Raw genomic sequence first — 18,213 nt, 5'->3', positions numbered from 1 at the left:
GTGGATGACCCACTATTAAGGTGTCGGCATCCACTTAAGTTGGATAGACCAGTACTCACTATCATATAACCACATCTGACATTTGAGGGATAACATGTGGACCTTCTCCAAACAAGTGGGCAGCCAGCGAAAGTGGGGATGGTGTACCTCGGCCCACCTCCGCAACCACCTGTCCCTGTTCTCTAGCTGCTTGTTCTTTGGAGGGTCCTAGCAGTGGTTTCAGCTTCTTTGGGCATCTGCGACTTTGAGTTTTCCAGGTTGTGGAAGCACCAGGAAGTATTGTTTTCAAAGGTGACATTCCATTATGTTCTAACCGACTCCATGCCTCGTCAGGGGTATGGCAAAGGGGGATGCTGTCACCTTGTATTATCTTTAGTGTAACTAGGAATTTTAGGGCATAGTTGATGCTGTGCTCCTGGAGACAACTTTTAAATGGGAGGAAAGAGGACCTGCACTTTTGGACGTCTGCCATGTAGTCCGGGTAAATGGTAACCTGCACATTCTCTACTGTCCAGGGGTACGTGCCCGAGTGACCTGTTGAATGTGGTCTCTATCTCTATAGTTAAAGAGGTGGGCCACCACCGGGCACGAAGAGTATCCCAGATGAGGAGGGCATCCAGGGACCCGGTGTGCCCTTTCCACCGAGAAGAAGGAAGACTGCTTGCCCTGCAGGATTGTGGTAGAGAACCTTTCTTTCAAGTAGAGTTCCATGCTTGGACCTTCAGGGCGTTCTGGCATTCCCACTATCCTCACATTGTTCCTGCATGATCTACCTTCTTTGTTGTTTGCACGGTGATGGAGGCGTTCCACTTCAGCCTGCAGGGCCTTGAGCTGTGCTGAAGTATCCGATACTGTATGTCTAATTGAGACAAGGGTGGATTCGCCAGATTCTACCCTATTTTTCAGTTTCTTGTAATTGTCACACAATAGGTTCATGTTGATCTGAAGCGCATCAATTTTTGGTTCAAGGGTGGTTTTAATGTCCGCCACTGCAGCTAGTATTTCGTCGAATTTACGCATATGCAATGCTAGCATATGCTCCAATGCACCTCCTGATAGTTGCTCCATTGTGTCGCTCACAGGTTTATCGTGCTTTGTATGCCCCATGCTGTGCATAGTGTATGAAGGGGTGGTACCAGTTAATCGCTGTGCTGAAAGTGTACAGTTGGGGCTCACTTATGCCCCCTGTCTGGGTTGTGGCATCCATGAGGAAGGCAAGAGAACAGTCAAGTAGGGAGTAGGCCTCTGAAATGTTTCTCACTAAGGGGCCTTCAGCAAAGCCTAATGTCTGTGCTCTGGGCTGAGTGTCAATTACAGTGAAAAAGGGAAGATGTTGGCGACTCATGCACACCACAATTTATGCCAAACATAAGGCTATACAAGAGATGATCTGGGAAAACTTCACAACAAGTGGCATCATTGACGGGGTCTGCAGCCACAAGTTCATTCACCCCTCACCCAGGTTCATAGAACAAGTCAAGAGCACGCTGTGTCACAAGCCGCTCCTCAGTTCAGTAAAGGCAGTACTGCGGTGGGCTTCAAGTTTGTGGGTAAGTTGCAGTATCAGACAATTCTTTGGAGACCTTTTAAAATTGCTAGCATGTATGCCCTGCATGCTCAAGCCATATCAGATATCTCAACAGGGCTGCATATACATCATGTGCTCACATGTAGGCACTTTTGGCTTGTATGTCATCAGGCAGCTGCGGTGCGACTGCTGCAATTGCATCAGTCAGTTATTTCTGACCTCCAGTTGTATTGTTGATCCATGCATGACAATGTGGTAAAGTTCCATGACGGGCCCTTGGCCTCATAATAGAGACGCTGTGCCAGTCAGTACACTGTGTTCTGCAGTATGTGAGTTGTGTTCACGGTCCATGTGTGGTCTGGAATGAGCATCACACTGGGGGTGCTAGTAACCCCACTGCGCATACCCGGGGGGACACCCTTGTGCCAAGATCTCTGCAGATGTGACGACTTTCCAATGGGGTGGTGAGATAGGGTGCCCTACTCCGCAGCCAACACATCCAGCACGCAAACACCGAGAGCACCACTGCCAATGATGCGTTGGGGTGCAGCGCACCGGCCTGGATTTAAGCAGTAGTTGATTACTTACTCAACCTCAACCAGCAGCATGCGGCCAAGGATCGCCACTACTCCAGTACCCCCTAGTGAGATTCCTGCTGTGTGTTGGTGCACTGCTCTGTATATTTTGTGTACGTTAATCAGTTCCCCACAGGCAGCACCATTAGGCCACTCACGGGGTCGAGTGGTCAGAGCCCCATACATTGCCTTGAAGGTAGCAATGCATAGTGGGAGGTCCCTGGGTACAAAGAACGTGTCCCCACATTGCAAAGGACATCAAGGAAGAGCATTCTTTGTAGGAGGATCAGTTTATGTGGCAGGGGGATGGAGAGCTCCGCACAGTGCAATTTACTAGGTCGCCATCTTGGCCACAGCCCACTATTTACACTATGTTATAGCCTTTACATGAGGGATCATAGATTACTTTATTAGGCAAGGGCTTGGGTGTTTGTTGTCTCCACTAACAAACCCTTGGAGACATGACTCTACCATCCAGGTACCAGTGTGCGTGCTGGCCCACCCAGGTCTTGTCATTACAATTCAGTAAACAACGAGATGTCCAGGTTCTGCGCGGTATGTGTGTATCCTCGGGTTTGAAAGAGGCAGCTACTTCATCAGTTAGGACAAGGCCACAGTAAGCTATCTTCACTTTCACTATGTACTCCACAGTCAACCAATTGTCTTTTGGCAGATGCTTGTAAGGTATTCTCCAAAGGTCAGTGAGTCAATTCCAACCCTGGCCAGGTTATTTGTTTGCAGGTGCACAGTAGTTTCACGACTACAGTGCTCTTCACACTGTTTAAAAAAAAAAAAAATTCCCAAATAAAACACTTTGTTCACTGTACAGAACCTCCTTTCTCTTTATCCCCAATAAATATGATGGTTTTTCTTATCCATCCCTCCGTTTCTTAGAAGTACATTTCTGTGTGTTTTCAGGGAGGAAACATGTATGGAAATAATTATTCCCTCAGTTCTTACCTTGGCTTACTCCTTTGGAAAGGTCTGCCTAAATGGGAACCTGGATAGCTGTTTTGGGGGGGGGTCATTGTGCTTACCTTTAGAATAATACCCACAACACATAATTAATTAGATCCAATGCTTCCAACTGCCATGGGTTACATCATTGGGTATATTTCAAGATATTTCTATAATTATTTATACAATTTATGAAGACTTCACAAGAAAACTGCTGTCCTGACTACAAGAATAGTAACATGACATTTCCATCACAGTCATTAAGTTACATTGCCGAATGAACAATTTGGGGGGCTTCATGAACAATACAGCTTTCCAGTTTCTTCTGAAAGTACGAAAATTGGGCTTTTTCCAGAAAACGATTGCAAGGGTACCTAGTTCTTAAATTTCAGAGTTTTTAAACTCAGATACTCTTTCCCACTTGCTGTTACTGTGCCTCCTTAGAGCAGAATGCAACCTATTTTGCTGCAACTTGGTAAGGGCTGAAATGGCTTCCTGTGCCATAAAACACTTTAAAATATGCAACAGACAAATGAGCAAACAGTGTGGGTTAACCTAAAACTTCTATTGCTCCCTTGACTGATACATGTGTTACTTTGTCACATTCCCCAAATGGAGTGCGTTGTCCTACAGCAGATCACACCACTGCATGTCACATAACCAGTAGGACTCTGGGGCACAGTTCTCATTGTAATCAACTGCCAGAACCCTAGTGTCCGAAACCATAGCAGGGCCGTACTTAGCATCATTAATTGTGGTCTTCATTGGTGCGCTATTCTACCATAAACAGTAGTAGTCAAATCATAGATTCACCATAGGTAATGCCATGGGTAGCAGAAATAGCATCATACTACATCGCTTGACCCTACGGTAACATCATGTGAGCCTTGACATTTATAGCATATCAGGAAGTGATGTTATTTGTCCATGATCCTATCACAGGAATTGACATCATGTGGTGCACCACCGGATTAAAGAGTTCTTTACGTTGATTTACAAAAGTATCGACTACAGAATATCAATTACTGCTATTGACTTACTTTTCCTAACTCCACATCTTTGTACCTTCAAAACATATATATCATCAGAGTTTGTGTATATGGAGTGAAGAACAGGACATCTAGACTACAGTCTACCTCGGGGGCCACACATACCCAACTAACTGATTCAAGTGTTACTGTCCACTTCACAGCTGCATTCTACCAATCAAGCTCATCTGGCTATTCCCAATTATAATTGTGTAAGTGAAGGAGGAAGGACTTTTTCAGTGGTGATCGCCACCCACTAGAATCGCCTTCTCTTGGCTATCTGCCTGGAATCTAATTTGCTGAAGTTCAGGAGAGGCTTGAAACCCTGACTGTTTGCTTCTTCTCTTTGCATTGATAACTCTGCAATTTTTTGTGATTCTCTCCCAACAATGACTGTATCTGGCTTCTCTACTAAGTCACCACCAAGGTCCCTTCAGGCGTATGTCATGCTGAAATTCCTGTTACAGTTGCAAATAAAGATGCCCTTTTCATATCAAGTTCTGTGCAATGCTTGGATGCTCTCCATCTATTGTTCCTCACTTTTTTCTGGGTTACTCTTGAAATCACTCTCTCACTAACATATTCTTGTGTAATGTGTTATAATTTGATAAGCCATTTATTAGATGAACATCAGCAGTTTTATATAGTTATCTTTTATTTTTGTGATCATGTACATACTTATGGTATAAGTTGCCTAAATATTTTTTTAAAAATAGCACAAATGCCTGTTAATAGTATTGGAGCCTCAGAAAACCGAAATATGGCATGTATTTTGCCTTTGCATGCAATGGTGTATATATGCCTTAGCATGGCCCCTGTGGCATAGTAAAGGTTGGCCCTGGCAAGGATAGGACATCCTGGAGCAGGGACTCAACCTGAAGAAGGCTTCACCCTCCCAGGAACAAATGTAGATGCCAGGTAAAACACTCAGGATGCTGTAGAGGCCAGGGGATGATGAAGGGTATGGACCAGGAAAAAGAAAGATTTGCCTAACCAGCTGCAAATCTCTCTTGAGAAGGGAAAGGCACCCTTTTACCTCTTTGCCCTAGTTAATCCTGTTTAAAAAAAAAAAAAAATCTGGTAGTGCATACTTACCCATAGTTTATAAAAAGAATTGTGCAGAGTTGTGAGCCGTCAGGCTTGCATATATGCTCACTTCTAGATAAGACCTAGCACCTGTAACAATCAAATTACTTGGGAGTCTAAATAGCAATTAATCTTGATCAGCACAGCTTATCAAATGTGGGTTGCCATCTCTGATATTAATTAAAGCTGTGATCTTCTCAGATTTCAATTTATAGATCAATCTCTTGGTCCCCAGGGCCTTGTATTTTTACACCCAGGCTCCAATTGCTCATGCAGTATATCTCCAAGTGTTCCATCCTCTGGGGTGTTCTGAAAATATGGACGACAACCCAGACAACTCATCGTGAAGGACTGTTTGAGAATATGAAGTTTGCCAAACCATGACCCTATATTTTCTCAGCAATCTCATCACGGCCAACTACCAGCCTTTTTCCTGGACTGACTATGCCTTTATTAACTTTTCCATCCCAGCCAAACTAAGCATTATGGTTGCCCTACCAGCCATAATGATGGCCACTTATGAGACAAGAAACCTGAAAGACATCTTGGCCAGTGATTTCCTTGAGACTAACACAGTTCCCAATACCGGACTGGATTGTTCACCATCAGACATTTTGACCACTGTGGAGCCATCATATTTGATCAACTGGCAATTTTGTCCAAGCCAGATCAGCAAAACCACTGATTTGATTTAACCTGCCTAATGATGTTTTGTAGTCACACAATGAAACAATATAAATGAGAATCACACCTCCCTCCTTATCACACAGCTTGTTGCATTCATTGAGGTATAAGTATGGCATCTGACGATCAAAAGAATGTCAATTCCAGGCATTCATTTCAGAAGGGGCTAACCCCTAAATGAACCTTTTAGGGTTTATCATAAGCAGACTACCCACATTCTACTATCTTCCAAGTTGACTCTATTGCAAAGGCTCCACGATGACCTCATCACTATCTTCCATGACAATGTCAGATCACTTCCATCTATAATTGCCTTCTCTGAACCACCCCAATTTGTGACCAGCAATGGAGAGTTATTCTGTCCTGCCTCATTGTGTGCCTGTTTCTTAGTGCTATAAGGTGAGCGATTCAGGATCATTACCTAACTTAAACCCACCAAATGGAATCAACAACAGTACTGGCAACTGGCACATTTAATGTACCCATAATTTCCTAGGAAAGTGGTACTAAAGATACATAGGGCCTGTAAATTAAAGGCTGCTTGTAGGCCAGCAGCACATATTGTGCCATCTACTTAAGTTGCCTTTTAAAACATGTCCCAGGCCTGCCATTGCAGCCTGAGTGCAGTTTTAAACTGCCATTTCAACCTCACAAAACAAGCCTTTTCCCAGGCCTACATATTTTTTAAGAAATATGTTACCCCAAAGGTAGGCCCTAAACAGCCCACAGGGCAGGGTGCATTGTAGTTACAAAGTTGTTCATGTGGTGTGGGTTGGTGCATCAAGACGGCAGTCACACTCTAGGAGTGCTCCAGACCCCTCTGTCATCTGCTTCCATATGTTGCCCAGCAGGAAAATAACAGTCCTCCCCAGCCTCCACAGGGGACCCCCGATTCTGGCTACAAGGCGCATTGGGAACCTCTAGGTGTCTTCACTGCTGCCAGCTACGCTGCAGTGCAGAGGAGTCTCCCACGGCCTTGTCTTGGAAGCACAACAGCAAGGTGGCTGTGGTCCCCATTCGGCGTACCACCTGGAGGTGGCCCCCAGAAACTACACAAGGCCAAAAAGCACACACTCGCCCCCTCCTGGGGCCGCCGGGACCTGTGTGTCCCCCCTCTCACCAATCATGACCTGTGCTACTCAAGAGCATGCAAAGGATCACCGCTCCCTCTGCTATGTATTTGCGGGGGCGGAGCCTGAGGCCTGCTGTTGTGGTCAGGTGAGCTCACCTGCAACTAAGGCTGTGCATATCGGGCAGTGGATCAGCTGTGGGGCAGCCACGATTTCATGTGAGCGATTGCTACAGAGAATATCTGTTTGAGGCCTAAAGAGATCATGGACGCTCTTATACTGAGCAGGGTGGATGGCCGAAAGGTACGTGAGGCAGTGCCTATGCTAGTGTGTGCCTCGAGGTAGGACTCTGTGGCAGGTGGTGCCACCAGTGAGCCTGAGTAACTTGTGGCTCATGATGTGTACTTACGGTACTCCTTACAGAATTTGCTTCCCGGGCTAGCTATGTGAGGCCTCTTTGGCCGAGAAACAAGTGTGGGAAGTTGTGGCCTTGCAGCCGGTAACTGCCGAGGGGTCGTATCCATGATTGAATGTTTCATATTATCTGTAACCACCCGGCAATGGGTCCTGGTGGGGTGCTGGTGCAGAGGTGGCCAAATACTGGAAGATACAATGGATTCCCGAAGATTCGCGCCATGATGGATTTGCGGGGTGTGACGCCCCTCTTGCTTGACCCTCCTACTCTTGCCTGGGGCATCAGGGGGTGACCTGATGCCTGATGCTGACGGGGGGAGTCGATGAGCATTTCCCCCATGCCAATCCTTCACTGACTCTACGGTACTGGGGATACTGACTTGTGTGCCCCTGCCTCCAGCGCTGGAGGCGCTCGTGCCAGAGGCAGGTCTAGAAGTCACCATCCATTGTTTGACCACCGCCTACTCTCTGACGACCTTGACACCGCCAGACATTGTTCCTCCCTGGACTGTCCATGGAGTCAGAGTCAAGTCTGGTCAGAGCTCCTGCAGCTTGCTACCGTGGCCTGGGCCTCCAGCTTGGTAGTGACTATAGCAAGGGTGTGACAAGCAAGCCAGATCCTCACTTGCATCTATCTCCACTCTCCGGATCTACCAAGGGGAAGGATAAGTCAAATCGTCCAGCCTCCTCTCAGGGCCATATAGACCAGTACACTACCGGTCCCACACACATGAGAGAGGGTTCGGCAGAAAGGACGATGAATTAGGAAGGATACCTGACCACGATCTTGCAGGCCAAACACACATCACAAGCAGCTGTTGAAAGTAAAATTGGCGATGTCCACATGGATGTGGCATTATGCACCAGGACCTGCGCAATGCCGTGGACAGACTGACTGAGACTGAAAGCTGTATTTCCCCGGTAGAAGATGAGGTGATGGATCTGCGGAGGATACTGAAAATCAGTAAAGGTGCAACAACCTCAGGTTCGTAGGGTTCCCCGAGGGTGATGAGTTGCCGCGTGCCCCAGAGGTTTTGGAGCAATGGATCAAATTTGGATGCCAGCTGACAAACTATTCCCCAGGTTTGCTGTTGAGAGGGCACATATAGCTCTGATACCTAAGCCTCCCACAGGAGCCCCACACAGACCCATGATCGCCCACATCCCCAATTTCAAAGGCAGAGATTCCATTCTGAAAGATGTCTGGTCTCCCCCTCACCTGCAATATTAGAACTCAAAAATCCTCATCTTCCTGGATTACACCAAGGAGGTGCAAACCCTATGGCGCGCTTACACAACAGTCAAAAAAACCTTAGGGCACTCAATCTCCTCTATATGGTTCTGTTCCTGGCATGAATAGAGATGATCTTTGCCAATAACTCCCATTTCTTCAACACCCCAGAGGTGGCTTGGTACAGGCTTACAGAGAAGAGGCGGCTTCATAGACCGGGGCGGTCCCCTCCTTCTGGATTGATGACCTCGCTGACTGTGTCTACAGGTAACGTTCCCAAACCAAAGAAGTACTACACCTGCTCTCGCAAGAAGTGCCGGGTGCTAGGGCAAAGTCATTCTCTCCTCATAATTGTGCAAAAGAGAACCCACCACCCAATATGGACCTGCCCCCGTCTGATGTGGCCCATGTGTACTGCCAAGCTGAGACTGGGATGCCGCCCTGGATCTTACTGCCTCCCGTGAAATTGAAGCTGACTACAATTTGTCCCAAAGCCCCACATTTTGAACTGCTGCTGGGCTTCTGGTGATGAAGGTGGGGAGTCACTTTGGAAAGGGAGACCTTTCTCTTGTCTAATTGTTAATTATTATTGTTTCTTTTCTCTGCTTTCATTCCTGTTGGTCAGTGCTGATCCTGTTCTGGGGAGGAGTCCACCACTCCACACCTGCCTACAAGTTGTGTTTTTTTCTTGGTTAACATTTTGTGCGTGACAGATGCTTCTTGGATTCAAGTAGAGAGTGGAGGGTTGTTAGGGGGAAGGGTTTTTGCACTGTTTTGTTGTTTAACATGTTTTGTTTCTTAGTTACTACCACACTCAAACACCCCTTCAGGTCACATCACTCCTGCCATGTTACCAGATGTCCTAGTGCTCAGCATGAACACCAGATGCCTCCCTACAAAAAAGGCCCCCCCTGACATTCAGGGTTCTCCCCGATGTGCTAAATTCACAACATCCCCTCACATTGGCATGGAAGCCTTTCACCTAATGTCCTGGTATGCTAATGGGCTGCTGGATTGTGTGAAATGCTCTGCGGTCATGAGGTATGTCCATCGCTTCCTGTCTGCCATCCTGATGTTACAAGAGACACACCTCATGGGAAGTTGATGCCTTTTTCTGCTCTGTCAGGGATACAATTGGGTGTACCACTCGGGTTACACTAGGGATGCCCAGGGGATTGCGATTCTGCTTCGCTGGTCTTTTCCTATGATTGTCACCCAGACAGTGTTAGACCCTCATGACGGGTCCCTCACCCATGCTGGCACTGTAGAGGGAGCATGGTTAATCTTGTGTGCGCCAATGCCCCTCCTGCAGCCCTTGACATATTTCTTGCTGAGCTCTCAAAGGTGCTGTTGCAGCTCCCTGGGGGCCTCACAGTAGTGGGAGGAGACTTTAACGTGGCCTTCGCCCCTGCCTTGGATTTCACCAGTCCCACTTCTATTTCACTTCCTACTGGCACTCAGCACTTCATGCAGTGGACCTTTGTTCTAGGCCTCTGTGATGTCTGGAGGATCTGGCATCCCAGGCAGCAGCAATTTACACATACATCAGCTGCACACCATACTCACTCACACATTGATCTTGTTTTCATGCCAGCCGCAGACTGTCTCTGGGTGTCCCATGTCCAGATTCTCCCTAGTGGGATCTCTGACCATGCCCTTCTTCTCCTCAGGCTGGGATCTACCACATATGTGCTGCATCCTGTGTGGCAGCTCAATGCATTGTATCTTCAGGAAGAGACCTACAAGCAGGCACTGGAAAACGACCTCAAGGTGTACTACTTAACGAATGATAGCTCAGTTAGCTCTGGAGGCACTCTATGGGCTGCAAGTAAGGCCACCATTAGAGGTTATGCCAAAGGCATGATTAAGGAGAAGGAATGATCCCAAACATAGCATATTACTCAGTTGTAGGCTTGCGCCTTTCGATTGGCGAAGTATCTCCTCAATGACCCACAAGGTGATACTTGTCGTCAACTTGCATTGATACGCAAGGAGATCCGTCTTTTGTTAACTGACCTAGACTGCTCAGGTTTACAGAGAGGGAGACAAAAATGGCAAACTGTTGTATTGATTTGCCACCCGAAATCAAGCAACCAGAGTGATACCTGAGATCACTGATGAACAAGGATGTCTCCATCACACCCTTTGCGGTATAACCCAGAGATATGCAACCTATTACAAGCGCCTTGTCTCACTGTAATGCTTGTTGCAAACTGGTTATCTCCGAGCTATCATATCTATGTGATTGTAAAGAGTGTGTATTTGCATATAAAAATTCAACAAAAAAAATTATCAAAAAAATAAAAAGTTGACCAAGTACTTTTTACATGCCATGTAGTTTTACATGTCCTAATAGGGAAAAACTTGTAAATTTGTTTTTCACTGCTGACCTACCCCTCTCATAGGATAACAGTGGGTTACCTTATTACATTTAATAAGTTATAACTTTTGTTTGGGAATAAGTAGAAATACCATGTTTGGTTTCTAATGAATTGCCATTTAAAACCCTCTTTAATGGTAAAGTCGAATTTTGAGTCATAATACTGAAAATGTCACCTTTAGACAGTTGAAATTTTCTAGACCTAACCAGTTAATGCCTGCAGCATGTTTCCTGGGTCACATGACTAGGTGTATATGGCAGTTGGCCTTTGTGTATTCCTCCGAGATAGTATCACAAAAGAGTGATTTGGTGTTGGCAGGATGGGCAGTCATAACCTGATGGGAGGGGGCAAAGCTGTCACCTACCACACTTGCAGTACAAACTGAGCTGCCTCAGCCCACTCACAAAGAACTTCACCTTTGTCGTTTGTGATTCCAGACATCCTGGGACCAGGGCAGGGGAAGGAAAGAAATTCCATTCCAGAACCAAATGTGAGGGGAAGTCTAGAAGTTTCTCCCTCCTCAAAGCTGGTCCCATGGATAAATACTGAACCCTCAGACCAACTCTTCATGTCACTTCTGGACCTTTGTAAGACTCAGAAGAAGGACTGCCCTCAGCCCTGTTGCTGATAGGACTGCCCTTCTGCCCTGCTGCAAGAAGGACTTCCCTGCTGCCTAAGAAATGAAGACTGGATCTGCTTTTTGACACCAGAACTACCTAGGTGACTCTAAGGTCTAGCTGACAGGCACCCTGTTGTGAGCTAAAGGGACATAACAAGCTCCAAATATCTGTCCTGCATCTGCCAAGCTTCCCAAATGGAACTGGACCTGCCTGTGCCTTGATGTTGGCCTCTGCTGGAGTGAATCCTGATCCCAAGAGGTGCCTCCCAGATCCTGGACCCTTTGTTGGCATCAGAGTATATTCCTCCTGGGCCAGCTGTGGGTTACCTCAGAACTGATGCAGCATGACACATGGTATTTTTGTTCAATTACTGTGCCTAAACAAGGCACGTATTGCTATCTCCTCATAGAGACTTTGTTTAATAGAAAGCTACAGGTTCACAGCAGTAAAGTCTGTCAGAGGAGGTGTTATGGTTGTCTTATCTGTCATTTGACATGCTTTCCTGCCTTTACATGCAAAGAAGCAATTGCTGAACCTCTTTGCTTCAATACATTTTACTTACATCAAGTTACAAAGTTAATCTCAACTTTAAGATACGATCAGGGGAACGTGTCTTTTAGAAATTAGTTTTCATATCATTAAATAACCAGACTGTTTCTCGGCCTCCTTGAGAAAAAAAAATTGCAGTTAGAAATTACGTTTACGTTTAGAAAAAATATGTATTTTGTGATAGTTTTCAAAACTTCATCCTCATTATTAGGTTTTGAGGAATTTTTGTTGACCCTATATTCTACTTTGAACCGAAAATGTATGCAAGAATGCCGACTTTCCAGTGGTATAAGTGTGGGGCTAAAGTTTTGAAAATGTGTGTTCCCACATGAAGGGCTCCATGTTGGCTACTGGAAATGTAATGACCTCCCACAAGACTTGCCTTAAAGTCATAACTTTGCATTCACAGACATTCGCAATGTTTTCTTCATAAATGATTTGTGCTCCTAACTGTAGTGTTAAAAACTACATGAAGTAAGTGTGCAAATTAGGTAAGAAACTATGAAAGTGTCCCACATGTCCAGCAGGTGCTGGGGAAGTAAATTCTTCACATGGAAACATTTTTCTCATGCTGACAGTAAATTAAAACAAAACAAAAAAAACAATCAAAACTGCTGATGGAAATGTTTCCAGTTTAAGGTCAGGTGTGACACTTGAAAATGTAATGGGTTTTATAGATTCTCGTGTGCAGGGGAAAAGATTGTTGTGCCTATCGTAAAATAAGAAACTATACAAAATGTGTAGGTGACAGCCTAAAGCTACTCATTTTTATTGATCAAACCTTTGAATGGTGTCTCAGTCTGAACAGGGTATCCTCTAAAAACGCTTCGAAGCCTCGTCAGGGATAGTAAGCGCTACATAAATTCTATTAAATTACAATACAATATAAAAACCCAAAGGATACTTAATTCAACGAATAAAAAAATCTTGTTTTCAAGTGCAACATTAAGGGTAGAGCCCGGATTTCGTTAAAAAAAATCGTGGTTTACGTTGTAATAATAATCCCTCCTGTGATGTAGAAGTTTTTATATGTGTATTTTGAAGGCCCCTGTGGCAGATGAGTGAGGTGCATCTTTCTCTGTCCACATGGCACGCCGTCATAGGGCACATGCCTGCCTTCTGGCCTCCATGCACACACGCTGGGGTGCTGTGTTCATCCTGCGCCCAGGGTCTTGCCCTACACGGAGCCCCACTGAGGGTGGCTACTCCAGGTCAGCAGCGGCGGGCACTGGCAGTTTCAGTCGATTATTGATGCCGGGTTAAGACCTTGAAAAAAATCAAGATGCCTGCTGTTTTGTAACCTCGATTTCTGCCCTTGCGAAACAAAAAGAGGACGGATTGAACCTGGAAAAAAATACTTATATACGTCAGATCTGAGCTTCACTCAGCAATACCTCAATGACGCAGCAGAAAAAGACCAATGGTTCGCTTTATCGTCTCGTTCACTTGGAAGCGCTCGAAACAAATGAATTGGGAAGAGTCTGTAGTCTTGATTCGATTCAACAATTATTGTCTGTCCGTCCTCTGACACAAAAAGACGATTTTCGCGGGTCTCTGCGTATGGGGCATACTGCGAGCTTTTAAGCTTCGAATGAGACTTTGTATCTGTTTAAACCAATACGGATTATTCACATATTGACATAAGCATTCATTTGCTAATTTCCTCGCCATTAAACTGCATGGGGCCTGCACTCTCCTCTCCTCGGCCTTCTGAAAGTCATGAATGGGGCTCAGAAGGCCACTGGTCATGCGTTTTCCTCCCTATCTGCTCCCCTTCCAAAAGTCAGTGTTTGATCGCTTTAAGGGGAAGAATGAGTTAAATGGACCAATATTGCAGCCGTGGGGCTAAACCGGGCCCTTTCAGAATCCCCCTTATGCACCTGCAGCAGCTAGGTCATTTGCACACACATACATACATAAATTAACAATGAATACATAATTTAATCCAGGCAGCAACAATGCCACCTTGCAGATTCGACCCTTTGCTGCTGCAAGTGAGTTTGTCCATTCCTAATTCTTTTTGATAAAGTCCTCAGATACTTGCTGACTGTCAGGCTAATTTTCGTATTGTTTTCGGTTGATTAGTTCTGTATGACCCGAGGTCGCCCTTAAAATCCACACAGCTCATGGGGACACCAAAAGGGCCTTACTTTTTCTTTTATTTTCTTCTTTTAAAAAAAAAAAAGGGTGGAAAACGCCTGCCATTTCTTAGGACAAAAGCCCGCAAAGGTTTTCAACTATTAGCCTCCTGAAAAGGCTTCTTCGTTCAACCAAGCGCAAGAAAAACTCATTAGGGTGGTTGCCCTTCTTTCTCCTTTATTGTGAGCATCTTTGGTTTGCTTGGTTAAGTTTGTCAAGTGCTGGGAGAATTTGGTCCATGTGCCCTTGACCCTGCAGCGTACTATCGCTGGCCCACTAATGCGCGGGGCAGGAGGGGCGGTTCTAAGCCGTTCACCTCCCTCGCTACCCTCCATTACACCTCTGAGTTGATCTTGGTTTTTGGAAGAAATTTGTAATCCAACCGCTGGTATCAAGGCCTGATTGCTGCCAGTATAGAAACAAACTGAAGGTGTCCTGGTACAAACAAGCCGCAATGTTCTGATGACGTATCATGCATGTAAGCTACCTTTTAGCTGGGGAGAGTGGACAAATTGTAGAATGCTAAGACGTCCCTTGTTGTCACTTATATTTTAGATCTTTTCAAATTCCAATCAAGACAAACATCTATTTTATGAAAACGTCCCTAGAAACACCTTATAGGAAAATTATGTGTTTTTATGCCAGTATTGGATAATGAAAGGAGACAATCCTTTGAGGTTCACATGTTCTTTGATTGTGCTAAAAAAGGTTAATTAATCACATAAATAAATCACAAAATGGCTTACAATAATGACACATATTTCCAAAAGAGAGAGAGTGCGTGTGTGTGCAAACTTAGTCTGTTTCTGTATGTGCACTTAAGTCTGTGTATTTAGAAAACTTACAGAGTCAATGCAGTTGCTGACCTTTAAGAACATACACGAAAAATACATTTAAAGTTGACACTGAAGTAAAAGCATGTTCTCATGTTTCTGTCTCCTCATTCTTACTCTGGTTCATTCCCCATCGAATATCGATCTGTATAGGGGATCCATATATCCAGATGGTTGTCAGGGAGCCCTCTGAGTTAAGGGACTTCATGTCTGCATTCTGATGGTCTCCCAAGGAAGGTTGAAACTAGTGTCCTCTTGCACTGAGAATCTGTTTCAGGCCAGGAGTGGATCTGCTCTGCTGCTACTCATTATGAGATTTCCCTGATTTCGTGGTACAAACTTTTACCTGCAAGCTTGAACTCTCTTAATGTTTTGCTGTATTGCTATGAGCTTTAAATCAGATTGTGTCAGACCTTTGTAAGAGGGTTTGAGGGGTGTTCTCTCCATCCCTAATGCATATTTAATTTTATAAAGAGGTTTAAAAATCACAGGTTTTCAGTGAACAATGACCTGCATTGCTCAAAACCCAGGACATAGAGGGATATAAAACTAGATTGGAATTCGGCTCAGCTACCTTTGTATGTGCCCTCCCCCCCAAGAGAGGAATGGGTCTTCCTGGACCTCTTTCACACCAGCTACCAGGGAAAATGTTGAGCCCTTTATCATGCATATGAAGCGCCTAAGATAATCCATTCCAGGCAGCTGTTTAGAGCTTCCAATTAGGGACAGTGTCACAGACCTAATTAACACCTCTTTGGCCATTGGAGAGGTCCTGCTAATATATTATAGCAGTGTTGCCAACTACTGTCCAATTACAACTCTCCCAGCACTTGGTAAAATCCTCAATAAAATTCTGATGAAACAGCTATTGACAATTTTGGAGGTATCAGTTACCCCAGACCTATGGTAAGTAGGATGGCAGAGTGACAGAAATGGCATTCCTGAGAGAAGTGGAGGACCTGAGGTCTAGTTTGGATGCGGATGACACATCACAAGTATGTATTACAACAGTATTTATTAAAATAGCAGGCCTGTCTGTTCTGGTTCAACAATTAAGAAAGATGGGAATCAAAGATAGCACTGTGGAATAGTTAATCTCATTCCTGGAGGGCCACTCCCAATCTCTCAACGTATCTCATTATACATCAGTGTCTCAATCTATCTCATTATACATCAAGAAGCACCTCAGTGCCATTTGGGGTAGTTCTGGTGTCTTCTTTGTAGCCATTGTTATTCAATGTGTACATCCAATAACTGTCTTACATCATCAAATCCTTTGGCTGCAAGGCATTGTCATAGGAAGAAGATACACAGCCCTTTTTCAATCCTCACAGCTACCTAAAGAATATTTTGAGCCATAACTATCTGAAGCTTAACTCTAATAAGATGAACTTACCTCTACCTATGACAAATAGACATATATTAAAATAGACATAGTTGGGATAGACCCATTTTGCCAATTAGTGCGGAAAAAGTACTGTCTCATTTGCATAATATAAAATAGTAGATGTAAGGTACTAACACTTTCTAGCTCTATCTTAGTCCTGACCTTGAATTTTCACACATTGTGGAATACTTTATCAATGGGCCTTCTATGACAGATTGCTTCCAAGAATAATGATTCCAAATATTTTCTTCGTTTTTTTCTAAATTCTTAGATGCAAACTTAAATTACAGCTGTAATTATAGACAGAACTTTCCTGATTAGATTCCCATTCTCTACCCTCACAAATACATATTATGGAGAATATATTAAAGAAAATCACTAATAGTTTCTGTCATCAGAGATTTCAAGAAAATGGTGATCTATTAGCTTAGATATCACTTTCTTCAGATGACAAAGTCTGTGGGGATTTTTTCTCAAGAATGGTATGAACGGAAGGGATGAGGAGTGAAGATTCCATCAGCATTTTGGGATTGACATGGCATACCAATAATGAGGTAATGTCTATCAGGAATAGGGCTGGTTTTGTCATGCCCTTAATTAGAAAAATTGCGTTCACCTTACAGAATGGCTAAACAATCAACAAACAACAACATGCTCCCAACAGAAAGTAATTATATGTAAAATGATGTTGTAAGTACTTGTTGCGGGTCTCATAGAAACCTGTGTTCCAAAACGTGGTGGCCTGATGAGCCAGTCCTAATCAGGGTGAAGGTGTCACCTGATCAGCTGTGAGACCTCGTTGACGAATCTCATTGTTGCCTTTAATACCCCCAAAATATTAATTTGCCCACACTGTGTTTTAATTTCTCATAGCTTTTCATCCTACTTTTATATGTATTTTTTCTTGAATGGACTGTATAAATATTGTTTGTATATTTGAATTCAAAGTCCACATTGACTGATTGTTAAGTAAAAAGTTAAATTGGACAATATTCTGCCATGCAGAACTAAGACATTTATTGTTCTACTGATGCCACAGAAGGTGTAATAATGTCCTGCTCACAAATGAACTTCCTTAAATATATGACTGAAAATAATGTACTTCATTAATAACATCTTTGTGCTGTATTTCATTCGTACATCATTTCCTTACATACAATATAGAATTCACACTATTTTAGTTCTTTGAGTTGTTAATCATGTTGCTCTTTGAATGACATAAGAGAGCCTCAGCTTTTTCACCTTTTGCTTATAATGCGACTCTAAATCATTGTAGTAAAATCCTTTCTACGTTTTTCAAGGGTATCAATCCAAACATTGACTCTTTTGGTTCAGAATACATAGGAAGATATGTGTAATTCATTTAGTTGGACACGCTGCAATACACAAATACAGTATGTATAAGGCTAAATTGAATCCCCACAGTACAGGTAATGAATGATCTGTGTTCTGCTGTGCACTAAGCTGTCATGGGGAAAGGATCTCACATAGATTATTTTCAACCTCTAACCTGGATTCCTCATTCAGTGTTAAATGAAAACTACTCAATACGTTATTCACAAATGTGTGTGTCAATCTAAAACTACCCCTGTTGTATAATTGTAAAGAGTATGCAAAACCTACCTAGTGTAAAATATTTTATTGAACATTCATACTTTAGCTCATATACATATTTGCCCACCTTATGATGTTAATGATAACCAGTGAGATTACATTGCATTAACATATTAA

General features: G+C 43.9%; 1 protein-coding gene across 1 annotated transcript in view; it reads left to right on the top strand.

Annotated features, from left to right (window-relative positions):
• Positions 1 to 18,213, top strand: part of LOC138245733 (EF-hand calcium-binding domain-containing protein 6-like) — a 348,792-nt gene that overhangs the window by 242,689 nt on the left and 87,890 nt on the right. The window lies entirely within an intron of this gene.

The sequence above is a fragment of the Pleurodeles waltl genome, chromosome 1_2 (genome assembly GCF_031143425.1).
Source record: "Pleurodeles waltl isolate 20211129_DDA chromosome 1_2, aPleWal1.hap1.20221129, whole genome shotgun sequence".
Classification (NCBI taxonomy): Eukaryota; Metazoa; Chordata; class Amphibia; order Caudata; family Salamandridae; genus Pleurodeles; species Pleurodeles waltl.
This window is presented reverse-complemented; position numbering and strand designations above follow the sequence as displayed.